General features: G+C 47.0%; 13 non-coding genes across 13 annotated transcripts; all 13 read left to right on the top strand.

Moving 5' to 3' along the window:
- The first annotated feature begins 604 nt into the window (after nt 1-604).
- TRNAS-CGA (transfer RNA serine (anticodon CGA)) lies at nt 605-677 on the top strand. The gene has a single exon. It is a non-coding gene; the product is annotated as a tRNA-Ser (tRNA).
- Nucleotides 678-2929: 2252 nt separating this feature from the next.
- On the top strand, nt 2930-3002 carry TRNAS-CGA (transfer RNA serine (anticodon CGA)). Its single transcript has one exon. It is a non-coding gene; the product is annotated as a tRNA-Ser (tRNA).
- A 2253-nt stretch (nt 3003-5255) lies between these two features.
- Nucleotides 5256-5328, top strand: TRNAS-CGA (transfer RNA serine (anticodon CGA)). Its single transcript has one exon. It is a non-coding gene; the product is annotated as a tRNA-Ser (tRNA).
- Nucleotides 5329-7581: 2253 nt separating this feature from the next.
- On the top strand, nt 7582-7654 carry TRNAS-CGA (transfer RNA serine (anticodon CGA)). Its single transcript has one exon. It is a non-coding gene; the product is annotated as a tRNA-Ser (tRNA).
- Nucleotides 7655-8974: 1320 nt separating this feature from the next.
- On the top strand, nt 8975-9047 carry TRNAS-CGA (transfer RNA serine (anticodon CGA)). The gene has a single exon. It is a non-coding gene; the product is annotated as a tRNA-Ser (tRNA).
- Nucleotides 9048-13166: 4119 nt separating this feature from the next.
- On the top strand, nt 13167-13239 carry TRNAS-CGA (transfer RNA serine (anticodon CGA)). The gene has a single exon. It is a non-coding gene; the product is annotated as a tRNA-Ser (tRNA).
- Nucleotides 13240-14097: 858 nt separating this feature from the next.
- TRNAS-CGA (transfer RNA serine (anticodon CGA)) lies at nt 14098-14170 on the top strand. The gene has a single exon. It is a non-coding gene; the product is annotated as a tRNA-Ser (tRNA).
- Nucleotides 14171-16876: 2706 nt separating this feature from the next.
- On the top strand, nt 16877-16949 carry TRNAS-CGA (transfer RNA serine (anticodon CGA)). Its single transcript has one exon. It is a non-coding gene; the product is annotated as a tRNA-Ser (tRNA).
- Nucleotides 16950-17807: 858 nt separating this feature from the next.
- On the top strand, nt 17808-17880 carry TRNAS-CGA (transfer RNA serine (anticodon CGA)). The gene has a single exon. It is a non-coding gene; the product is annotated as a tRNA-Ser (tRNA).
- A 2706-nt stretch (nt 17881-20586) lies between these two features.
- Nucleotides 20587-20659, top strand: TRNAS-CGA (transfer RNA serine (anticodon CGA)). The gene has a single exon. It is a non-coding gene; the product is annotated as a tRNA-Ser (tRNA).
- A 394-nt stretch (nt 20660-21053) lies between these two features.
- On the top strand, nt 21054-21126 carry TRNAS-CGA (transfer RNA serine (anticodon CGA)). Its single transcript has one exon. It is a non-coding gene; the product is annotated as a tRNA-Ser (tRNA).
- Nucleotides 21127-23381: 2255 nt separating this feature from the next.
- Nucleotides 23382-23454, top strand: TRNAS-CGA (transfer RNA serine (anticodon CGA)). The gene has a single exon. It is a non-coding gene; the product is annotated as a tRNA-Ser (tRNA).
- Nucleotides 23455-24314: 860 nt separating this feature from the next.
- TRNAS-CGA (transfer RNA serine (anticodon CGA)) lies at nt 24315-24387 on the top strand. The gene has a single exon. It is a non-coding gene; the product is annotated as a tRNA-Ser (tRNA).
- Nucleotides 24388-24715: the final 328 nt, after the last annotated feature.

Raw genomic sequence — 24715 nt, 5'->3', positions numbered from 1 at the left:
AAGATCACTTTCTTGTGACGCCTGCGTCAAGCAGGACGTTCCACGTCCGCCGCCAAGGTCAGTGAGTGGTGGCGCTGGCTAACACTCCCAGGGTTTACTAGTACACATAAATACCCAAGAAAGTTGATGGGGAAACAGCGCCGCGGTAGCTCAATTGGTAGAGCATCGCATGCGAAATGTGAAGGTTGTGGGTTCGGTTCCCACCTGCGGCAAGTTGTTTTTGACCCGCTTTAATTTCTAATTATTTATCGTTTCTTCATACAATTTATTAGGCACAACTAATTTCCCCAATGTTGTCCTTGCTGTCCGTGCTTGTTGGCTTCTCATGATATGACTAATGAATATCGGGCCCCTCGGTTAACCGCCTTTCTTCTCGTTTATTACATAGCGAGGGTCTCAAATCCGGCAAGATTGATGCCTTCAGGTAGCATATGTGGGTTTATTGACCAGTTGCCTTCACCCGAAAAGATCACTCTCTTATGACGCCTGCGTCATGGAGGACGTTCCACGTCCGCCGCCAAGGTCAGTGAGTGGTGGCACTGGCTAACACTCCCAGGGTTTACTAGTACACATAAATACCCAAGAAAGTTGATGGGGAAACAGCGCCGCGGTAGCTCAATTGGTAGAGCATCGCACGCGAAATGCGAAGGTTGTGGGTTCGGTTCCCACCTGCGGCAAGTTTTTTATCCGCTTTAATTTCTAATAATTTATCGTTTCTTCATAGCATTCATTAGGCACAACTAATTTCCCCAATATCGTCCTTGCTGTCAGTGCTTGTTAGCTTCTCATGATATGACTAATAAATATCGGGCCCCTCGGTTAACCGCCTTTCTTCTCGTTTATTAGATAGCGAGGGTCTGGAATCCGGCAAGATTGATGCCTTCAGGTAGCATATGTGGGTTTATTGACCAGTCGCCTTCACCCAAAAAGATCAGTTTCTCGCGACGCCTGCGTCAACGAGGACGTTCCACGTCCGCCGCCAAGGTCTGTGAGTGGTGGCGCTGGCTAATACTCCCAGGATTTTACTAGTACACATAAATACCCAAGAAAGTTGATGGGGAAACAGCGCCGCGGTAGCTCAATTGGTAGAGCATCGCACGCGAAATGCGAAGGTTGTGGGTTCGGTTCCCACCTACGGCAAGTTGTTTTTTATCCGCTTCATTTTTCTAATAATTTATCGTTTCTTCATACAATTTATTAGGCACAACTAATTTCCCCAATGTTGTCCTTGCTGTCCGTGCTTGTTGGCTTCTCATGATATGACTAATAAAAATCGGGCCCCTCGGTTAACCCCCTTTCTTTTCGTTTATTACATAGCAAGGGTCTCGAATCCGGCACGATTGATGCCTTCAGGTAGCATATGTGGGTTTATTGACCAGTTGCCTTCGCCCAAAAAGATCACTTTCTCTCGACTCCTGCGTCAACGAGGACGTTCCACGTCCGCCGCCAAGGTCTGTGAGTGATGCGCTGGCTAATACTCCCAGGGTTTACTAGTACACATAAATACCCAAGAAAGTTGGTGGGGAAACAGCGCCGTGGTAGCTCAATTGGTAGAGCATCGCACGCGAAATGCGAAGGTTGTGGGTTCGGGTCCCACCTGCGGCAAGTTGTTTTTTCATCCACTTTAATTTCTAATAATTTATCGTTTCTTCATACCATTTGTTAGGCACAACTAATTTCCGCAATGTTGTCCTTGCTGTCAGTCCTTGTTGGCTTCGCATGATATGACTAATAAATATCGGGCCCCTCGGTTAACCGCCTTTCTTCTCATTTATTACATAGCGAGGGTCTCGAATCCATCAAGATTGATGCCTTCAGGTAGCATATGTGGGTTTATTGACCAGTTGCGTTCACCCGAAAAGAACACATTCTCGTGACGCCTGCGGCGACGAGGACCTTCCACGACCGCCGCCAAGGTCTGTGATTGGTTGCGCTGGCTAACACTCCCAGGGTTTACTAGTACACATAAATACCCAAGAAAGCTGATGGGGAAACAGCGCCTGGGTAGCTCAATTGGTAGAGCAACGCACGCGAAATGCGAAGGTTGTGAGTTCGGTTCCCACCTGCGACAAGTTGTTTTTTCATCTGCTTTAATTTCTAATAATTTATCGTTTCTTCATACCATTTATTAGGCACAACTAATTTCCGCAATGTTGTCCTTGCTGTCAGTCCTTGTTGGCTTCGCATGATATGACTAATAAATATCAGGCCCCTCGGTTAACCGCCTTTCTTCTCGTTTATTACATAGCGAGGGTCTCGAATGCAGCAAGATTGATGCCTTCAGGTAGCATATCTGGGTTTATTGACCAGTTGCGTTCACCCAAAAAGATCACTTTCTTGTGACGCCTGCGTCAAGCAGGACGTTCCACGTCCGCCGCCAAGGTCAGTGAGTGGTGGCGCTGGCTAACACTCCCAGGGTTTACTAGTACACATAAATACCCAAGAAAGTTGATGGGGAAACAGCGCCGCGGTAGCTCAATTGGTAGAGCATCGCATGCGAAATGTGAAGGTTGTGGGTTCGGTTCCCACCTGCGGCAAGTTGTTTTTGACCCGCTTTAATTTCTAATTATTTATCGTTTCTTCATACAATTTATTAGGCACAACTAATTTCCCCAATGTTGTCCTTGCTGTCCGTGCTTGTTGGCTTCTCATGATATGACTAATGAATATCGGGCCCCTCGGTTAACCGCCTTTCTTCTCGTTTATTACATAGCGAGGGTCTCAAATCCGGCAAGATTGATGCCTTCAGGTAGCATATGTGGGTTTATTGACCAGTTGCCTTCACCCGAAAAGATCACTCTCTTATGACGCCTGCGTCATGGAGGACGTTCCACGTCCGCCGCCAAGGTCAGCGAGTGGTGGCACTGGCTAACACTCCCAGGGTTTACTAGTACACATAAATACCCAAGAAAGTTGATGGGGAAACAGCGCCGCGGTAGCTCAATTGGTAGAGCATCGCACGCGAAATGCGAAGGTTGTGGGTTCGGTTCCCACCTGCGGCAAGTTTTTTATCCGCTTTAATTTCTAATAATTTATCGTTTCTTCATAGCATTCATTAGGCACAACTAATTTCCCCAATATCGTCCTTGCTGTCAGTGCTTGTTAGCTTCTCATGATATGACTAATAAATATCGGGCCCCTCGGTTAACCGCCTTTCTTCTCGTTTATTAGATAGCGAGGGTCTGGAATCCGGCAAGATTGATGCCTTCAGGTAGCATATGTGGGTTTATTGACCAGTCGCCTTCACCCAAAAAGATCAGTTTCTCGCGACGCCTGCGTCAACGAGGACGTTCCACGTCCGCCGCCAAGGTCTGTGAGTGGTGGCGCTGGCTAATACTCCCAGGATTTTACTAGTACACATAAATACCCAAGAAAGTTGATGGGGAAACAGCGCCGCGGTAGCTCAATTGGTAGAGCATCGCACGCGAAATGCGAAGGTTGTGGGTTCGGTTCCCACCTACGGCAAGTTGTTTTTTATCCGCTTCATTTTTCTAATAATTTATCGTTTCTTCATACAATTTATTAGGCACAACTAATTTCCCCAATGTTGTCCTTGCTGTCCGTGCTTGTTGGCTTCTCATGATATGACTAATAAAAATCGGGCCCCTCGGTTAACCCCCTTTCTTTTCGTTTATTACATAGCAAGGGTCTCGAATCCGGCAAGATTGATGCCTTCAGGTAGCATATGTGGGTTTATTGACCAGTTGCCTTCGCCCAAAAAGATCACTTTCTCTCGACGCCTGCGTCAACGAGGACGTTCCACGTCCGCCGCCAAGGTCTGTGAGTGATGCGCTGGCTAATACTCCCAGGGTTTACTAGTACACATAAATACCCAAGAAAGTTGGTGGGGAAACAGCGCCGTGGTAGCTCAATTGGTAGAGCATCGCACGCGAAATGCGAAGGTTGTGGGTTCGGGTCCCACCTGCGGCAAGTTGTTTTTTCATCCACTTTAATTTCTAATAATTTATCGTTTCTTCATACCATTTGTTAGGCACAACTAATTTCCGCAATGTTGTCCTTGCTGTCAGTCCTTGTTGGCTTCGCATGATATGACTAATAAATATCGGGCCCCTCGGTTAACCGCCTTTCTTCTCATTTATTACATAGCGAGGGTCTCGAATCCATCAAGATTGATGCCTTCAGGTAGCATATGTGGGTTTATTGACCAGTTGCGTTCACCCGAAAAGAACACATTCTCGTGACGCCTGCGGCGACGAGGACCTTCCACGACCGCCGCCAAGGTCTGTGAGTGGTGGCGCTGGCTCACACTCGCAGGGATTTACTAGTACACATTATTACACAAGAAAGTTGATGGGGAAACAGCGCCGTTGTAGCTCAATTGGTAGAGCATCGCTCGCGAAATGCGAAGGTTGTGGGTTCGGTTGCCACCTGCGGCAAGTTGTTTTTTCATCCGCTTTAATTTCTAATAATTTATCGTTTCTTCATAGCATTCATTAGGCACTACTAATTTCCCCAATGTTGTGCTTGCTGTCAGTGCTTGTTAGCTTCTCATGATATGACTAATAAATATCGGGCCCCTCGGTTAACCCCCTTTCTTCTCGTTTATTACATAACGAGGGTCGCGAATCCGGCAACATTGATGCCTTCAGGTAGCATATGTGGGTTTATTGACCAGTTGCCTTCACCCAAAAAGATCACTTTCTCCTGACGCCTGAGTCAACGAGGACGTTCCACGTGCGCCGCCAAGGTCTGTGAGTGGTGGCGCTGGCTAACACTCCCAGGGTTTACTAGTACACATAAATACCCAAGAAAGTTGATGGGGAAACAGCGCCGCGGTAGCTCAATTGGTAGAGCATCGCATGCGAAATGTGAAGGTTGTGGGTTCGGTTCCCACCTGCGGCAAGTTGTTTTTGACCCGCTTTAATTTCTAATTATTTATCGTTTCTTCATACAATTTATTAGGCACAACTAATTTCCCCAATGTTGTCCTTGCTGTCCGTGCTTGTTGGCTTCTCATGATATGACTAATGAATATCGGGCCCCTCGGTTAACCGCCTTTCTTCTCGTTTATTACATAGCGAGGGTCTCAAATCCGGCAAGATTGATGCCTTCAGGTAGCATATGTGGGTTTATTGACCAGTTGCCTTCACCCGAAAAGATCACTCTCTTATGACGCCTGCGTCATGGAGGACGTTCCACGTCCGCCGCCAAGGTCAGTGAGTGGTGGCACTGGCTAACACTCCCAGGGTTTACTAGTACACATAAATACCCAAGAAAGTTGATGGGGAAACAGCGCCGCGGTAGCTCAATTGGTAGAGCATCGCACGCGAAATGCGAAGGTTGTGGGTTCGGTTCCCACCTGCGGCAAGTTTTTTATCCGCTTTAATTTCTAATAATTTATCGTTTCTTCATAGCATTCATTAGGCACAACTAATTTCCCCAATATCGTCCTTGCTGTCAGTGCTTGTTAGCTTCTCATGATATGACTAATAAATATCGGGCCCCTCGGTTAACCGCCTTTCTTCTCGTTTATTAGATAGCGAGGGTCTGGAATCCGGCAAGATTGATGCCTTCAGGTAGCATATGTGGGTTTATTGACCAGTCGCCTTCACCCAAAAAGATCAGTTTCTCGCGACGCCTGCGTCAACGAGGACGTTCCACGTCCGCCGCCAAGGTCTGTGAGTGGTGGCGCTGGCTAATACTCCCAGGATTTTACTAGTACACATAAATACCCAAGAAAGTTGATGGGGAAACAGCGCCGCGGTAGCTCAATTGGTAGAGCATCGCACGCGAAATGCGAAGGTTGTGGGTTCGGTTCCCACCTACGGCAAGTTGTTTTTTATCCGCTTCATTTTTCTAATAATTTATCGTTTCTTCATACAATTTATTAGGCACAACTAATTTCCCCAATGTTGTCCTTGCTGTCCGTGCTTGTTGGCTTCTCATGATATGACTAATAAAAATCGGGCCCCTCGGTTAACCCCCTTTCTTTTCGTTTATTACATAGCAAGGGTCTCGAATCCGGCAAGATTGATGCCTTCAGGTAGCATATGTGGGTTTATTGACCAGTTGCCTTCGCCCAAAAAGATCACTTTCTCTCGACGCCTGCGTCAACGAGGACGTTCCACGTCCGCCGCCAAGGTCTGTGAGTGATGCGCTGGCTAATACTCCCAGGGTTTACTAGTACACATAAATACCCAAGAAAGTTGGTGGGGAAACAGCGCCGTGGTAGCTCAATTGGTAGAGCATCGCACGCGAAATGCGAAGGTTGTGGGTTCGGGTCCCACCTGCGGCAAGTTGTTTTTTCATCCACTTTAATTTCTAATAATTTATCGTTTCTTCATACCATTTGTTAGGCACAACTAATTTCCGCAATGTTGTCCTTGCTGTCAGTCCTTGTTGGCTTCGCATGATATGACTAATAAATATCGGGCCCCTCGGTTAACCGCCTTTCTTCTCGTTTATTACATAGCGAGGGTCTCGAATCCATCAAGATTGATGCCTTCAGGTAGCATATGTGGGTTTATTGACCAGTTGCGTTCACCCGAAAAGAACACATTCTCGTGACGCCTGCGGCGACGAGGACCTTCCACGACCGCCGCCAAGGTCTGTGAGTGGTGGCGCTGGCTCACACTCGCAGGGATTTACTAGTACACATTATTACCCAAGAAAGTTGATGGGGAAACAGCGCCGTTGTAGCTCAATTGGTAGAGCATCGCTCGCGAAATGCGAAGGTTGTGGGTTCGGTTCCCACCTGCGGCAAGTTGTTTTTTCATCCGCTTTAATTTCTAATAATTTATCGTTTCTTCATAGCATTCATTAGGCACTACTAATTTCCCCAATGTTGTGCTTGCTGTCAGTGCTTGTTAGCTTCTCATGATATGACTAATAAATATCGGGCCCCTCGGTTAACCCCCTTTCTTCTCGTTTATTACATAACGAGGGTCGCGAATCCGGCAACATTGATGCCTTCAGGTAGCATATGTGGGTTTATTGACCAGTTGCCTTCACCCAAAAAGATCACTTTCTCCTGACGCCTGAGTCAACGAGGACGTTCCACGTGCGCCGCCAAGGTCTGTGAGTGGTGGCGCTGGCTAACACTCCCAGGGTTTACTAGTACACATAAATACCCAAGAAAGTTGATGGGGAAACAGCGCCGCGGTAGCTCAATTGGTAGAGCATCGCATGCGAAATGTGAAGGTTGTGGGTTCGGTTCCCACCTGCGGCAAGTTGTTTTTGACCCGCTTTAATTTCTAATTATTTATCGTTTCTTCATACAATTTATTAGGCACAACTAATTTCCCCAATGTTGTCCTTGCTGTCCGTGCTTGTTGGCTTCTCATGATATGACTAATGAATATCGGGCCCCTCGGTTAACCGCCTTTCTTCTCGTTTATTACATAGCGAGGGTCTCAAATCCGGCAAGATTGATGCCTTCAGGTAGCATATGTGGGTTTATTGACCAGTTGCCTTCACCCGAAAAGATCACTTTCTTATGACGCCTGCGTCATGGAGGACGTTCCACGTCCGCCGCCAAGGTCAGTGAGTGGTGGCACTGGCTAACACTCCCAGGGTTTACTAGTACACATAAATACCCAAGAAAGTTGATGGGGAAACAGCGCCGCGGTAGCTCAATTGGTAGAGCATCGCACGCGAAATGCGAAGGTTGTGGGTTCGGTTCCCACCTGCGGCAAGTTTTTTATCCGCTTTAATTTCTAATAATTTATCGTTTCTTCATAGCATTCATTAGGCACAACTAATTTCCCCAATATCGTCCTTGCTGTCAGTGCTTGTTAGCTTCTCATGATATGACTAATAAATATCGGGCCCCTCGGTTAACCGCCTTTCTTCTCGTTTATTACATAGCGAGGGTCTCAAATCCGGCAAGATTGATGCCTTCAGGTAGCATATGTGGGCTTATTGACCAGTTGCCTTCACCCGAAAAGATCACTTTCTTGTGACGCCTGCGTCAAGGAGGACGCTCCACGTGCACCGCCAAGGTCTGTGATTGGTTGCGCTGGCTAACACTCCCAGGGTTTACTAGTACACATAAATACCCAAGAAAGTTGATGGGGAAACAGCGCCTGGGTAGCTCAATTGGTAGAGCAACGCACGCGAAATGCGAAGGTTGTGAGTTCGGTTCCCACCTGCGACAAGTTGTTTTTTCATCTGCTTTAATTTCTAATAATTTATCGTTTCTTCATACCATTTATTAGGCACAACTAATTTCCGCAATGTTGTCCTTGCTGTCAGTCCTTGTTGGCTTCGCATGATATGACTAATAAATATCAGGCCCCTCGGTTAACCGCCTTTCTTCTCGTTTATTACATAGCGAGGGTCTCGAATGCAGCAAGATTGATGCCTTCAGGTAGCATATCTGGGTTTATTGACCAGTTGCGTTCACCCAAAAAGATCACTTTCTTGTGACGCCTGCGTCAAGCAGGACGTTCCACGTCCGCCGCCAAGGTCAGTGAGTGGTGGCGCTGGCTAACACTCCCAGGGTTTACTAGTACACATAAATACCCAAGAAAGTTGATGGGGAAACAGCGCCGCGGTAGCTCAATTGGTAGAGCATCGCATGCGAAATGTGAAGGTTGTGGGTTCGGTTCCCACCTGCGGCAAGTTGTTTTTGACCCGCTTTAATTTCTAATTATTTATCGTTTCTTCATACAATTTATTAGGCACAACTAATTTCCCCAATGTTGTCCTTGCTGTCCGTGCTTGTTGGCTTCTCATGATATGACTAATGAATATCGGGCCCCTCGGTTAACCGCCTTTCTTCTCGTTTATTACATAGCGAGGGTCTCAAATCCGGCAAGATTGATGCCTTCAGGTAGCATATGTGGGTTTATTGACCAGTTGCCTTCACCCGAAAAGATCACTCTCTTATGACGCCTGCGTCATGGAGGACGTTCCACGTCCGCCGCCAAGGTCAGTGAGTGGTGGCACTGGCTAACACTCCCAGGGTTTACTAGTACACATAAATACCCAAGAAAGTTGATGGGGAAACAGCGCCGCGGTAGCTCAATTGGTAGAGCATCGCACGCGAAATGCGAAGGTTGTGGGTTCGGTTCCCACCTGCGGCAAGTTTTTTATCCGCTTTAATTTCTAATAATTTATCGTTTCTTCATAGCATTCATTAGGCACAACTAATTTCCCCAATATCGTCCTTGCTGTCAGTGCTTGTTAGCTTCTCATGATATGACTAATAAATATCGGGCCCCTCGGTTAACCGCCTTTCTTCTCGTTTATTAGATAGCGAGGGTCTGGAATCCGGCAAGATTGATGCCTTCAGGTAGCATATGTGGGTTTATTGACCAGTCGCCTTCACCCAAAAAGATCAGTTTCTCGCGACGCCTGCGTCAACGAGGACGTTCCACGTCCGCCGCCAAGTTCTGTGAGTGGTGGCGCTGGCTAATACTCCCAGGATTTTACTAGTACACATAAATACCCAAGAAAGTTGATGGGGAAACAGCGCCGCAGTAGCTCAATTGGTAGAGCATCGCACGCGAAATGCGAAGGTTGTGGGTTCGGTTCCCACCTACGGCAAGTTGTTTTTTATCCGCTTCATTTTTCTAATAATTTATCGTTTCTTCATACAATTTATTAGGCACAACTAATTTCCCCAATGTTGTCCTTGCTGTCCGTGCTTGTTGGCTTCTCATGATATGACTAATAAAAATCGGGCCCCTCGGTTAACCCCCTTTCTTTTCGTTTATTACATAGCAAGGGTCTCGAATCCGGCAAGATTGATGCCTTCAGGTAGCATATGTGGGTTTATTGACCAGTTGCCTTCGCCCAAAAAGATCACTTTCTCTCGACGCCTGCGTCAACGAGGACGTTCCACGTCCGCCGCCAAGGTCTGTGAGTGATGCGCTGGCTAATACTCCCAGGGTTTACTAGTACACATAAATACCCAAGAAAGTTGGTGGGGAAACAGCGCCGTGGTAGCTCAATTGGTAGAGCATCGCACGCGAAATGCGAAGGTTGTGGGTTCGGGTCCCACCTGCGGCAAGTTGTTTTTTCATCCGCTTTAATTTCTAATAATTTATCGTTTCTTCATACCATTTGTTAGGCACAACTAATTTCCGCAATGTTGTCCTTGCTGTCAGTCCTTGTTGGCTTCTCATGATATGACTAATAAATATCGGGCCCCTCGGTTAACCGCCTTTCTTCTCGTTTATTACATAGCGAGGGTCTCGAATCCGGCAAGATTGATGCCTTCAGGTAGCATATGTGGGTTTATTGACCAGTTGCGTTCACCCGAAAAGATCACATTCTCGTGACGCCTGCGGCGACGAGGACCTTCCACGACCGCCGCCAAGGTCTGTGAGTGGTGGCGCTGGCTAACACTCGCAGGGATTTACTAGTACACATTATTACCCAAGAAAGTTGATGGGGAAACAGCGCCGCGGTAGCTCAACTGGTAGAGCATCGCTCGCGAAATGCGAAGGTTGTGGGTTCGGTTCCCACCTGCGGCAAGTTGTTTTTTCATCCGCTTTAATTTCTAATAATTTATCGTTTCTTCACACCATTTATTAGGCACAACTAATTTCCCCAATGTTGTCCTTGCTGTCAGTGCTTGTTGGCTTCCCATGATATGACTAATCGATATAGGGCCCCTCGGTTAGCCCCCTTTCTTCTCGTTTATTACTTAACGAGGGTCGCGAATCGGGCAAGATTGATGCCTTCAGGTAGCATATGTGGGTTTATTGACCAGTTGCCTTCACCCGAAAAGATTACTTTTTTTGTGACGCCTGCGTAAAGGAGGACGCTTCACGTGCTCCGCCAAGGTCAGTGATTGGTGGCGCTGGCTAACACTCCCAGGGTTTACTAGTACACATAAATACCCAAGAAAGTTGATGGGGAAACAGCGCCGCGGTAGCTCAATTGTTAGAGCATCGCACGAGAAATGCGAAGGTTGTGGGTTCGGTTCCTACCTGCGGCTAGTTGTTTTTTCATCCGCTTTAATTTCTAATAATTTATCGTTTCTTCATATTATTTATTGGGCACAACTAATTTCCGCAATGTTGTCCTTGCTGTCAGTCCTTGTTGGCTTCGCATGATATGACTAATAAATATCGGGCCCCTCGGTTAACCGCCTTTCTTCTCGTTTATTACATAGCGAGGGTCTCGAATCCAGCAAGATTGATGCCTTCAGGTATCATATCTGGGTTTATTGACCAGTTGCGTTCACCCAAAAAGATCACTTTCTTGTGACGCCTGCGTCAAGCAGGACGTTCCACGTCCGCCGCCAAGGTCAGTGAGTGGTGGCGCTGGCTAACACTCCCAGGATTTTACTAGTACACATGAATACCCAAGAAAGTTGATGGGGAAACAGCGCCGCGGTAGCTCACTTGGTAGAGCATCGCACGCGAAATGCGAAGGCTGTGGGTTCGGTTCCCACCTGCGGCAAGTTGTTTTTTCATCCGCTTTAATTTCTAATAATTTGTCGTTTCTTCATGCCATTTATTAGGCACAACTAATTTCCGCAATGTTGTCCTTGCTGTCAGACCTTGTTGGCTTCGCATGATATGACTAATAAATATCGGGCCCCTCGGTTAACCGCCTTTCTTCTCGTTTATTACATAGCGAGGGTCTCGAATCCAGCAAGATTGATGCCTTCAGGTAGCATATCTGGGTTTATTGACCAGTTGCGTTCACCCAAAAGGATCACTTTCTTGTGACGCCTGCGTCAAGCAGGACGTTCCACGTCCGCCGCCAAGGTCAGTGAGTGGTGGCGCTGGCTAACACTCCCAGGGTTTACTATTGCACATAAATACCCAAGAAAGTTGATGGGGAAACAGCGCCTCGGTAACTCAATTGGTAGTGCAACGCATGCGAAATGCGAAGGTTGTGGGTTCGGTTCCCACCTGCGGCAAGTTGTTTTTTCATTCACTTTAATTTCTAATAATTTATCGTTTCTTCATGCCATTTATTAGGCACAACTAATTTCCCCTATGTTGTCCTTGCTGTCGGTGCTTGTTGGCTTCTCATGATATGACTAATAAATATCGGGCCCCTCGGTTAACCCCTTTCTTCTCGTTTATTACATAACGAGGGTCGCGAATCCAGCAACATTCATGCTTTCAGGTAGCATATATGGGTTTATTCACCAGTTTCCTTCAGCCAAAAAGATCATGTTCTCGTGACACCTGCGGCAACGAGGACATTCCACGTCCGCCGCCAAGGTCAGTGAGTGGTGGCGCTGGCTAACACTCCCAGGGTTTACTATTGCACATAAATACCCAAGAAAGTTGATGGGGAAACAGCGCCGCTGTAGCTCAATTGGTAGAGCATCGCACGCGAAATGCGAAGATTGTGGGTTCGGTTCCCACCTGCGGCAAGTTGTTTTTTCATCCGCTTTATTTTCTAATAATTTATCGTTTCTTCATACCATTTATTAGGCACAACTAATTTCCCCTATGTTGTCCTTGCTGTCAGTGCTTGTTGGCTTCTCATGATATGACTAATTAATATCGGGCCCCTCGGTTAACCCCTTTCTTCTCGTTTATTACATAACGAGGGTCTCGAATCCGGCAACATTAATGCCTTCAGGCGGCATATGTGGGTTTATTGACCAGTTGCCTTCACCCGAAAAGATCACTTTCTTGTGACGCCTGCGTCAAGGAGGACGCTCCACGTGCACCGCCAAGGTCTGTGATTGGTTGCGCTGGCTAACACTCCCAGGGTTTACTAGTACACATAAATACCCAAGAAAGTTGATGGGGAAACTGCGCCTGGGTAGCTCAATTGGTAGAGCAACGCACGCGAAATGCGAAGGTTGTGAGTTCGGTTCCCACCTGCGACAAGTTGTTTTTTCATCCGCTTTAATTTCTAATGTTTTATCGTTTCTTCATACCATTTATTAGGCACAACTAATTTCCGCAATGTTGTCCTTGCTGTCAGTCCTTGTTGGCTTCGCATGATATGACTAATAAATATCGGGCTCCTCGGTTAACCGCCTTTCTTCTCGTTTATTACATAGCGAGGGTCTCGAATGCAGCAAGATTGATGCCTTCAGGTAGCATATCTGGGTTTATTGACCAGTCGCGTTCACCCAAAAAGATGACTTTCTTGTGACGCCTGCGTCAAGCAGGACGTTCCACGTCCGCCGCCAAGGTCAGTGAGTGGTGGCGCTGGCTAACACTCCCAGGATTTTACTAGTACACATAAATACCCAAGAAATTTGATGGGGAAACAGCGCCGCGGTAGCTCAATTGGTAGAGCATCGCACGCGAAATGCGAAGGTTGTGGGTTCGGTTCCCACCTGCGGCAAGTTGTTTTTTCATCCGCTTTAATTTCTAATAATTTATCGTTTCTTCATAGCATTCATTAGGCACTACTAATTTTCCCAATGTTGTCCTTGCTGTCAGTGCATGTTAGCTTCTCATGATATGACTAATAAATATCGGGCCCCTCGGTTAACCCCCTTTCTTCTCGTTTATTACATAACGAGGGTCGCGAATCCGGCAACATTGATGCCTTCAGGTAGCATATGTGGGTTTATTGACCAGTTGCCTTCACCCAAAAAGATCACTTTCTCGCGACGCCTGAGTCAACGAGGACGTTCCACGTGCACCGCCAAGGTCTGTGAGTGGTGGCGCTGGCTAACACTCCCAGGGTTTACTAGTACACATAAATACCCAAGAAAGTTGATGGGGAAACAGCGCCGCGGTAGCTCAATTGGTAGAGCATCGCATGCGAAATGTGAAGGTTGTGGGTTTGGTTCCCACCTGCGGCAAGTTGTTTTTGACCCGCTTTAATTTCTAATTATTTATCGTTTCTTCATACAATTTATTAGGCACAACTAATCTCCCCAATGTTGTCCTTGCTGTCCGTGCTTGTTGGCTTCTCATGATATGACTAATGAATATCGGGCCCCTCGGTTAACCGCCTTTCTTCTCGTTTATTACATAGCGAGGGTCTCAAATCCGGCAAGATTGATGCCTTCAGGTAGCATATGTGGGTTTATTGACCAGTTGCCTTCACCCGAAAAGATCACTTTCTTATGACGCCTGCGTCATGGAGGACGTTCCACGTCCGCCGCCAAGGTCAGTGAGTGGTGGCACTGGCTAACACTCCCAGGGTTTACTAGTACACACAAATACCCAAGAAAGTTGATGGGGAAAAAGCGCCGCGGTAGCTCAATTGGTAGAGCATCGCACGCGAAATGCGAAGGTTGTGGGTTCGGTTCCCACCTGCGGCAAGTTTTTTCATCCGCTTTAATTTCTAATAATTTATCGTTTCTTCATAGCATTCATTAGGCACAACTAATTTCCCCAATGTCGTCCTTGCTGTCAGTGCTTGTTAGCTTCTCATGATATGACTAATTAATATCGGGCCCCTCGGTTAACCGCCTTTCTTCTCGCTTATTACATAGCGAGGGTCTCGAATCCGGCAAGATTGATGCCTTCAGGTAGCATATGTGGGTTTATTGACCAGTCGCCTTCACCCAAAAAGATCAGTTTCTCGCGACGCCTGCGTCAACGAGGACGTTCCACGTCCGCCGCCAAGGTCTGTGAGTGGTGGCGCTGGCTAATACTCCCAAGATTTTACTAGTACACATAAATACCCAAGAAAGTTGATGGGGAAACAGCGCCGCGGTAGCTCAATTGGTAGAGCATCGCACGCGAAATGCGAAAGTTGTGGGTTCGGTTCCCACCTACGGCAAGTTGTTCTTTATCCGCTTTAATTTCTAATAATTTATCGTTTCTTCATACAATTTATTAGGCACAACTAATTTCCCCAATGTTGTCCTTGCTGTCCGTGCTTGTTGGCTTCTCATGATATGACTAATAAATATCGGGCCCCTCGGTTAACCCCCTTTCTTCTCGTTTATTACATAGCAAGGGTCGCGAATCGGGCAAGATTGATGCCTTCAGGTAGCATATGTGGGTTTATTGACCAGTTGCCTTCACCCGAAAAGATTACTTTTTTGTGACGCCTGCGTAAAGGAGGACGCTCCACGTGCTCCGCCAAGGTCAGTGATTGGTGGCGCTGGCTAACACTCCCAGGGTTTACTAGTACACATAAATACCCAAGAAAGTTGATGGGGAAACAGCGCCGCGGTAGCTCAATTGTTAGAGCAACGCACGCGAAATGCGAAGGTTGTGGGTTCGGTTCCCACCTACGGCAAGTTGTTCTTTATCCGCTTTAATTTCTAATAATTTATCGTTTCTTCATAGCATTTATTAAGCACAAGTAATTTCCCCAATGTTGTCCTTACTGTCAGTGCTTGTTAGCTTCTCATGATATGACTAATAAATATCGGGCCCCTCGGTTAACCCCCTTTCTTCTCGTTTATTACATAACGAGGGTCGCGAATCCGGCAACATTGATGCCTTCAGGTAGCATATGTGGGTTTAGTTGCCTTCAGCCGAAAAGATCAATTTCTTGTGACGCCTGCGTCAAGGACGACGTTCCACGTCCGCCGCCAAGGTCAGTGAGTGGTGGCACTGGCTAACACTCCCAGGATTTTACTAGTACACATAAATACGCAAGAAAGTTGGTGGGGAAACAGCGCCGCGGTAGCTGAATTGGTAGAGCATCGCACGCGACATGCGAAGGTTGTGGGTTCGGTTCCCAAGTTGTTTTTTCATCCGCTTTAATTTCTAATAATTTATCGTTTCTTCATACCATTTATTAGGCACAACTAATTTCCCCAATGTTGTCCTTGCTGTCAGTCCTTGTTGGCTTCTCATGATATGAATAATAAATATCGGGCCCCTCGGTTAACCGCCTTTCTTCTCGTTTTTTACATAGCGAGGGTCTCGAACCCGGCAAGATTGATGCCGTCAGGTAGCATATGTGGGTTTATTGACCAGTTGCCTTCACCAGAAAAGATCACTTTCTTGTGACGCCTGCGTCAAGGAGGACGTTGCACGTCCGCCGCCAAGGTCAGTGAGTGGTGGCGCTGGCTAACACTCCCAGGATTTTAATAGTACACATAAATACCCAAGAAAGTTGATGGGGCAACAGCGCCGCGGTAGCTCAATTGGTAGAGCATCGCACGCGAAATGCGAAGGTTGTGGGTTCGGGTCCCACCTGCGGCAAGTTGTTTTCTCATCCGCTTTAATTTCTAATAATTTATCGTTTCTTCATACCATTTGTTAGGCACAACTAATTTCCGCAATGTTGTCCTTGCTGTCAGTCCTTGTTGGCTTCGCATGACATGACTAATAAATATCGGGCCCCTCGGTTAACCGCCTTTCTTCTCGTTTATTACATAGCGAGGGTCTCGAATCCAGCAAGATTGATGCCCTTAGGTAGCATATGTGGGTTTATTGACCAGTTGCGTTCACCCGAAAAGATCAATTTTTCATGACGCCTGCGTCGAGGAGGACGTTCCACGTCCGCCGCCAAGGTCAGTGAGTGGTGGCGCTGGCTAACACTCCCAGGATTTTACTAGTACACATAAATAGCCAAGAAAGTTGATAGGGAAACAGCGCCGTGGTAGCTCAATTGGTAGAGCATCGCACGCGAAATGCGAAGGTTGTGGGTTCGGGTCCCACCTGCGGAAAGTTGTTTTTTCATCCTCTTTAATTTCTAATAATTTATCGTTTCTTCATACCATTTGTTAGGCACAACTAATTTCCGCAATGTTGTCCTTGCTGTCTGTCCTTGTTGGCTTCGCATGATATGACTAATAAATATCGGGCCCCTCGGTTAACCGCTTTCTTCTCGTTTATTACATAGCGAGGGTCTCGAATCCAGCAAGATTGATGCCTTCAGGTAGCATATCTGGGTTTATTGACCAGTTGCGTTCACCCAAAAAGATCACTTTCTTGTGACGCCTGCGTCAAGCAGGACGTTCCACGTCCGCCGCCAAGGTCAGTGAGTGGTGGCGCTGGCTAACACTCCCAGGATTTTACTAGTACACATAAATACCCAAGAAATTTGATGGGGAAACAGCGCCGCGGTAGCTCAATTGGTAGAGCATCGCACGCGAAATGCGAAGGTTGTGGGTTCGGTTCCCACCTGCGGCAAGTTGTTTTTTCATCCGCTTTAATTTCTAATAATTTATCGTTTCTTCATAGCATTCATTAGGCACTACTAATTTCCCCAATGTTGTCCTTGCTGTCAGTGCTTGTTAGCTTCTCATGATATGACTAATAAATATCGGGCCCCTCGGTTAACCCCCTTTCTTCTCGTTTATTACATAACGAGGGTCGCGAATCCGGCAACATTGATGCCTTCAGGTAGCATATGTGGGTTTATTGACCAGTTGCCTTCACCCAAAAAGATCACTTTCTCGCGACGCCTGAGTCAACGAGGACGTTCCACGTGCACCGCCAAGGTCTGTGAGTGGTGGCGCTGGCTAACACTCCCAGGGTTTACTAGTACACATAAATACCCAAGAAAGTTGATGGGGAAACAGCGCCGCGGTAGCTCAATTGGTAGAGCATCGCATGCGAAATGTGAAGGTTGTGGGTTTGGTTCCCACCTGCGGCAAGTTGTTTTTGACCCGCTTTAATTTCTAATTATTTATCGTTTCTTCATACAATTTATTAGGCACAACTAATCTCCCCAATGTTGTCCTTGCTGTCCGTGCTTGTTGGCTTCTCATGATATGACTAATGAATATCGGGCCCCTCGGTTAACCGCCTTTCTTCTCGTTTATTACATAGCGAGGGTCTCAAATCCGGCAAGATTGATGCCTTCAGGTAGCATATGTGGGTTTATTGACCAGTTGCCTTCACCCGAAAAGATCACTTTCTTATGACGCCTGCGTCATGGAGGACGTTCCACGTCCGCCGCCAAGGTCAGTGAGTGGTGGCACTGGCTAACACTCCCAGGGTTTACTAGTACACACAAATACCCAAGAAAGTTGATGGGGAAAAAGCGCCGCGGTAGCTCAATTGGTAGAGCATCGCACGCGAAATGCGAAGGTTGTGGGTTCGGTTCCCACCTGCGGCAAGTTTTTTCATCCGCTTTAATTTCTAATAATTTATCGTTTCTTCATAGCATTCATTAGGCACAACTAATTTCCCCAATGTCGTCCTTGCTGTCAGTGCTTGTTAGCTTCTCATGATATGACTAATTAATATCGGGCCCCTCGGTTAACCGCCTTTCTTCTCGCTTATTACATAGCGAGGGTCTCGAATCCGGCAAGATTGATGCCTTCAGGTAGCATATGTGGGTTTATTGACCAGTCGCCTTCACCCAAAAAGATCAGTTTCTCGCGACGCCTGCGTCAACGAGGACGTTCCACGTCCGCCGCCAAGGTCTGTGAGTGGTGGCGCTGGCTAATACTCCCAAGATTTTACTAGTACACATAAATACCCAAGAAAGTTGATGGGGAAACAGCGCCGCGGTAGCTCAATTGGTAGAGCATCGCACGCGAAATGCGAAAGTTGTGGGTTCGGTTCCCACCTACGGCAAGTTGTTCTTTATCCGCTTTAATTTCTAATAATTTATCGTTTCTTCATACAATTTATTAGGCACAACTAATTTCCCCAATGTTGTCCTTGCTGTCCGTGCTTGTTGGCTTCTCATGATATGACTAATAAATATCGGGCCCCTCGGTTAACCCCCTTTCTTCTCGTTTATTACATAGCAAGGGTCGCGAATCGGGCAAGATTGATGCCTTCAGGTAGCATATGTGGGTTTATTGACCAGTTGCCTTCACCCGAAAAGATTACTTTTTTGTGACGCCTGCGTAAAGGAGGACGCTCCACGTGCTCCGCCAAGGTCAGTGATTGGTGGCGCTGGCTAACACTCCCAGGGTTTACTAGTACACATAAATACCCAAGAAAGTTGATGGGGAAACAGCGCCGCGGTAGCTCAATTGTTAGAGCAACGCACGCGAAATGCGAAGGTTGTGGGTTCGGTTCCCACCTACGGCAAGTTGTTCTTTATCCGCTTTAATTTCTAATAATTTATCGTTTCTTCATAGCATTTATTAAGCACAAGTAATTTCCCCAATGTTGTCCTTACTGTCAGTGCTTGTTAGCTTCTCATGATATGACTAATAAATATCGGGCCCCTCGGTTAACCCCCTTTCTTCTCGTTTATTACATAACGAGGGTCGCGAATCCGGCAACATTGATGCCTTCAGGTAGCATATGTGGGTTTAGTTGCCTTCAGCCGAAAAGATCAATTTCTTGTGACGCCTGCGTCAAGGACGACGTTCCACGTCCGCCGCCAAGGTCAGTGAGTGGTGGCACTGGCTAACACTCCCAGGATTTTACTAGTACACATAAATACGCAAGAAAGTTGGTGGGGAAACAGCGCCGCGGTAGCTGAATTGGTAGAGCATCGCACGCGACATGCGAAGGTTGTGGGTTCGGTTCCCAAGTTGTTTTTTCATCCGCTTTAATTTCTAATAATTTATCGTTTCTTCATACCATTTATTAGGCACAACTAATTTCCCCAATGTTGTCCTTGCTGTCAGTCCTTGTTGGCTTCTCATGATATGAATAATAAATATCGGGCCCCTCGGTTAACCGCCTTTCTTCTCGTTTTTTACATAGCGAGGGTCTCGAACCCGGCAAGATTGATGCCGTCAGGTAGCATATGTGGGTTTATTGACCAGTTGCCTTCACCAGAAAAGATCACTTTCTTGTGACGCCTGCGTCAAGGAGGACGTTGCACGTCCGCCGCCAAGGTCAGTGAGTGGTGGCGCTGGCTAACACTCCCAGGATTTTAATAGTACACATAAATACCCAAGAAAGTTGATGGGGCAACAGCGCCGCGGTAGCTCAATTGGTAGAGCATCGCACGCGAAATGCGAAGGTTGTGGGTTCGGGTCCCACCTGCGGCAAGTTGTTTTCTCATCCGCTTTAATTTCTAATAATTTATCGTTTCTTCATACCATTTGTTAGGCACAACTAATTTCCGCAATGTTGTCCTTGCTGTCAGTCCTTGTTGGCTTCGCATGACATGACTAATAAATATCGGGCCCCTCGGTTAACCGCCTTTCTTCTCGTTTATTACATAGCGAGGGTCTCGAATCCAGCAAGATTGATGCCCTTAGGTAGCATATGTGGGTTTATTGACCAGTTGCGTTCACCCGAAAAGATCAATTTTTCATGACGCCTGCGTCGAGGAGGACGTTCCACGTCCGCCGCCAAGGTCAGTGAGTGGTGGCGCTGGCTAACACTCCCAGGATTTTACTAGTACACATAAATAGCCAAGAAAGTTGATAGGGAAACAGCGCCGTGGTAGCTCAATTGGTAGAGCATCGCACGCGAAATGCGAAGGTTGTGGGTTCGGGTCCCACCTGCGGAAAGTTGTTTTTTCATCCTCTTTAATTTCTAATAATTTATCGTTTCTTCATACCATTTGTTAGGCACAACTAATTTCCGCAATGTTGTCCTTGCTGTCTGTCCTTGTTGGCTTCGCATGATATGACTAATAAATATCGGGCCCCTCGGTTAACCGCTTTCTTCTCGTTTATTACATAGCGAGGGTCTCGAATCCAGCAAGATTGATGCCTTCAGGTAGCATATCTGGGTTTATTGACCAGTTGCGTTCACCCAAAAAGATCACTTTCTTGTGACGCCTGCGTCAAGCAGGACGTTCCACGTCCGCCGCCAAGGTCAGTGAGTGGTGGCGCTGGCTAACACTCCCAGGATTTTACTAGTACACATAAATACCCAAGAAATTTGATGGGGAAACAGCGCCGCGGTAGCTCAATTGGTAGAGCATCGCACGCGAAATGCGAAGGTTGTGGGTTCGGTTCCCACCTGCGGCAAGTTGTTTTTTCATCCGCTTTAATTTCTAATAATTTATCGTTTCTTCATAGCATTCATTAGGCACTACTAATTTCCCCAATGTTGTCCTTGCTGTCAGTGCTTGTTAGCTTCTCATGATATGACTAATAAATATCGGGCCCCTCGGTTAACCCCCTTTCTTCTCGTTTATTACATAACGAGGGTCGCGAATCCGGCAACATTGATGCCTTCAGGTAGCATATGTGGGTTTATTGACCAGTTGCCTTTACCCAAAAAGATCACTTTCTTGTGACGCCTGCGTCAAGCAGGACGTTCCACGTCCGCCGCCAAGGTCAGTGAGTGGTGGCGCTGGCTAACACTCCCAGGATTTTACTAGTACACATAAATACCCAAGAAATTTGATGGGGAAACAGCGCCGCGGTAGCTCAATTGGTAGAGCATCGCACGCGAAATGCGAAGGTTGTGGGTTCGGTTCCCACCTGCGGCAAGTTGTTTTTTTATCCGCTTTAATTTCTAATAATTTATCGTTTCTTCATAGCATTCATTGGGCACTACTAATTTCCCCAATGTTGTCCTTGCTGTCAGTGCTTGTTAGCTTCTCATGATATGACTAATAAATATCGGGCCCCTCGGTTAACCCCCTTTCTTCTCGTTTATTACATAACGAGGGTCGCGAATCCGGCAACATTGATGCCTTCAGGTAGCATATGTGGGTTTATTGACCAGTTGCCTTCACCCAAAAAGATCACTTTCTCGTGACGCCTGAATCAACGAGGACGTTCCACGTGCGCCGCCAAGGTCTGTGAGTGGTGGCGCTGGCTAGCAATCCCAGGGTTTACTAGTACACATAAATACCCAAGAAAGTTGATGGGGAAACAGCGCCACGGTAGCTCAATTGGTAGAGCATCGCACGCGAAATGCGAAGGTTGTGGGTTCGGTTCCCACCTGAGGCAAGTTGTTTTTTATCCGCTTTAATTTCTAATAATTTATCGTTTCTTCATACAATTTATTAGGCACAACTAATTTCCCCAATGTTGTCCTTGCTGTCCGTGCTTGTTGGCTTCTCATGATTTGACTAATAAATATCGGGCCCCTCGGTTAACCCCCTTTCTTCTCGTTTATTACATAGCAAGGGTCTCGAATCCGGCAAGATTGATGCCTTCAGGTAGCATATGTGGGTTTATTGACCAGTTGCCTTCACCCAAAAAGATCACTTTCTCTCGACGCCTGCATCAACGAGGACGTTCCACGTCCGCCGCCAAGGTCTGTGAGTGATGCGCTGGCTAATACTCCCAGGGTTTACTAGTACACATAAATACCCAAGAAAGTTGATGGGGAAACAGCGCCGTGGTAGCTCAATTGGTAGAGCATCGCACGCGAAATACGAAGGTTGTGGGTTCGGTTCCCACCTGCGGCAAGTTGTTTTTTCATCCGCTTTAATTTCTAATAATTTATCGTTTCTTCATAGCATTCATTAGGCACAACTAATTTCCCCAATGTTGTCCTTGCTGTCAGTGCTTGTTGGCTTCCCATGATATGACTAATCGATATAGGGCCCCACGGTTAACCCCCTTTCTTCTCGTTTATTACTTAACGAGGGTCGCGAATCCGGCAACATTGATGCCTTCAGGTAGCATATGTGGGTTTATTGACCAGTTGCCTTCACCCGAAAGGATTACTTTTTTGTGACGCCTGCGTAAAGGAGGACGCTCCACGTGCTCCGCCAAGGTCAGTGATTGGTGGCGCTGGCTAACACTCCCAGGGTTTACTAGTACACATAAATACCCAAGAAAGTTCATGGGGAAACAGCGCCGCGGTAGCTCAATTGGTAGAGCATCGCACGCGAAATGCGAAGGTTGTGGGTTCGGTTCCTACCTGCGGCTAGTTGTTTTTTCATCCGCTTTAATTTCTAATAATTTATCGTTTCTTCATACCATTTATTAGGCACAACTAATTTCCGCAATGTTGTCCTTGCTGTCAGTCCTTGTTGGCTTCGCATGATATGACTAATAAATATCGGGCCCCTCGGTTAACCGCCTTGCTTCTCGTTTATTACATAGCGAGGGTCTCGAATCCGGCAAGATTGATGCCTTCAGGTAGCATATGTGGGTTTGTTGACCAGTTGCGTTCACCCGAAAAGATCACATTCTCGTGACGCCTGCGGCGACGAGGACCTTCCACGTCCGCCGCCAAGGTCTGTGAGTGGTGGCGCTGGCTAACACTCGCAGGGTTTACTAGTACACATAAATACCCAAGAAAGTTGATGGGGAAACAGCGCCACGGTAGCTCAATTGGTAGAGCATCGCACGCGAAATGCGAAGGTTGTGGGTTCGGTTCCCACCTGAGGCAAGTTGTTTTTTATCCGCTTTAATTTCTAATAATTTATCGTTTCTTCATACCATTTATTAGGCACAACTAATTTCCGCAATGTTGTCCTTGCTGTCAGTCCTTGTTGGCTTCGCATGGTATGACTAATAAATATCGGGCCCCTCGGTTAACCGCCTTTCTTCTCGTTTATTACATAGCGAGGGTCTCGAATCCAGCAAGATTGATGCCTTCAGGTAGCATATCTGGGTTAATTGACCAGTTGCGTTCACCCAAAAAGATCACTTTCTTGTGACGCCTGCGTCAAGCAGGACGTTCCACGTCCTCCGCCAAGGTCAGTGAGTGGTGGCGCTGGCTAACACTCCCAGGATTTTACTAGTCCACATAAATACCCAAGAAATTTGATGGGGAAACAGCGCCGCGGTAGCTCAATTGGTAGAGCATCGCACGCGAAATGCGAAGGTTGTGGGTTCGGTTCCCACCTGCGGCAAGTTGTTTTTTCATCCGCTTTAATTTCTAATAATTTATCGTTTCTTCATAGCATTCATTAGGCACTACTAATTTCCCCAACGTTGTCCTTGCTGTCAGTGCTTGTTAGCTTCTCATGATATGACTAATAAATATCGGGCCCCTCGGTTAACCCCCTTTCTTCTCGTTTATTACATAACGAGGGTCGCGAATCCGGCAACATTGATGCCTTCAGGTAGCATATGTGGGTTTATTGACCAGTTGCCTTCACCCGAAAGGATTACTTTTTTGTGACGCCTGCGTAAAGGAGGACGCTCCACGTGCTCCGCCAAGGTCAGTGATTGGTGGCGCTGGCTAACACTCCCAGGGTTTACTAGTACACATAAATACCCAAGAAAGTTCATGGGGAAACAGCGCCGCGGTAGCTCAATTGGTAGAGCATCGCACGCGAAATGCGAAGGTTGTGGGTTCGGTTCCTACCTGCGGCTAGTTGTTTTTTCATCCGCTTTAATTTCTAATAATTTATCGTTTCTTCATACCATTTATTAGGCACAACTAATTTCCGCAATGTTGTCCTTGCTGTCAGTCCTTGTTGGCTTCGCATGATATGACTAATAAATATCGGGCCCCTCGGTTAACCGCCTTGCTTCTCGTTTATTACATAGCGAGGGTCTCGAATCCGGCAAGATTGATGCCTTCAGGTAGCATATGTGGGTTTGTTGACCAGTTGCGTTCACCCGAAAAGATCACATTCTCGTGACGCCTGCGGCGACGAGGACCTTCCACGTCCGCCGCCAAGGTCTGTGAGTGGTGGCGCTGGCTAACACTCGCAGGGTTTTACTAGTATACATTATTACCCAAGAAAGTTGATGTGGAAACAGCGCCGCGGTAGCTCAATTGGTAGAGCATCGCACGCGAAATGCGAAGGTTGTGGGTTCGGTTCCCACCTGCGGCAAGTTGTTTTTTCATCCGCTTTAATTTCTAATAATTTATCGTTTCTTCATAGCATTCATTAGGCACTACTAATTTCCCCAATGTTGTCCATGCTGTCAGTGCTTGTTAGCTTCTCATGATATGACTAATAAATTTCGGGCCCCTCGGTTAACCCCCTTTCTTCTCGTTTATTACATAACGAGGGTCGCGAATCCGGCAACATTGATGCCTTCAGGTAGCATATGTGGGTTTATTGACCAGTTGCCTTCACCCAAAAAGATCACTTTCTCGTGACGCCTGAGTCAACGAGGACGTTCCACGTGCGCCGCCAAGGTCTGTGAGTGGTGGCG

The sequence above is a fragment of the Dermacentor variabilis genome, chromosome 9 (assembly GCF_050947875.1).
Source record: "Dermacentor variabilis isolate Ectoservices chromosome 9, ASM5094787v1, whole genome shotgun sequence".
NCBI lineage: Eukaryota > Metazoa > Arthropoda > Arachnida > Ixodida > Ixodidae > Dermacentor > Dermacentor variabilis.
Note: the sequence above shows the minus strand (reverse complement) of the source record. Positions and strands in the feature narration are given on the sequence as shown.